Source organism: Dermacentor variabilis, chromosome 2 (genome assembly GCF_050947875.1).
Source record: "Dermacentor variabilis isolate Ectoservices chromosome 2, ASM5094787v1, whole genome shotgun sequence".
Lineage (NCBI taxonomy): Eukaryota > Metazoa > Arthropoda > Arachnida > Ixodida > Ixodidae > Dermacentor > Dermacentor variabilis.
In genome coordinates this window covers 127,085,120-127,086,100 of record NC_134569.1, presented here as the reverse complement: position 1 = coordinate 127,086,100, position 981 = coordinate 127,085,120, and the positions used below count along the sequence as shown (strand labels likewise).

The following is a 981-nucleotide window of genomic DNA, read 5'->3' as shown; positions in this document are numbered from 1 at the left end:
TCGCGTAGAAGCTGTCGTGCCTGATTTTCGTCAGCACGCACTTGAGGATGCTTACGGCGAAATTATTTGGCGTCGTTTTCTCGAAAACGAACTAAACTGTCCGCCCAGCGCCGACGACGTCCTGCGGCTTGTGCCGTTCTCCACACAGTGGTCTGCTGAGCCCGACGTTGCCTGGTTGCAGCAGCGCGCGTAGCTCTACGAGTCGCTTCTTCAGCAGCGGTTCGTTCCTTGCGAAGTGGCGCCATAACGCGTTGTGAAGCGGTAACTTAGCTAGCGAGACTACGCGGCGCAGATGTCGCGTGTCACGATACGATGTAAATGGAGATTCCAAAGCATTCAGTCCGCATAGACAGTAACAAGAACAGACTGTTTAATACCGCGTGCTAGTCACTTCTTCTTGTTGGCTGTTTTTTACAGCTAAGCTGTGTATGGATTGGTTTTGGAAAAAAATTGCGTGCCTCTATCGAGCCGTGTAGATCGAGAATTTCTCTGCATACGGTGGACCGATCCCGAAGATGGTGCCATAACGGGCCGGCCCGCGGCGGAGGTGAAGCAGGCTTTAAGCACTCCACCAGCCTGCAAAAATAAGTTTATCATAGTTCCAAATACAACCCGTATCAGATATTAAGCTGATAAGAACAGAAACTACACTTTGACCCGCGTCGGCCGTGCCCACGTTCGCACAGCCCTCTTTTTTGTTGGCGTTCGAAGCGCTTGCGTATCTTCCTTCCTTCCGCTCTCCCGTGGTGACGGTTCCGTGAGCGTACGGCCCGCAAGGACCGCGAGGCGTAAAGAAATGCGAACCGTCCATGTGGCCCCGATCCCGCAAACTTGGAACCTTTCACCGGAACAACGGCCAGGTTTCAAAGGGAGTTTGTGGGCAACCAATTTTTTTGTCGCTCGTGTTGTGCTTGACCGCTTGTGGTTTTCGATTGGCCTCACAGCCATTACCGCATTGCGGGACGTCGACCAACGCACGAT

General features: G+C 53.0%; 1 pseudogene; it reads right to left on the bottom strand.

Annotated features, from left to right (window-relative positions):
- Window positions 1-493: 493 nt before the first annotated feature.
- LOC142573501 (U2 spliceosomal RNA) lies at window positions 494-670 on the bottom strand (annotated as a pseudogene).
- Between the last annotated feature and the right edge of the window lie 311 nt (window positions 671-981).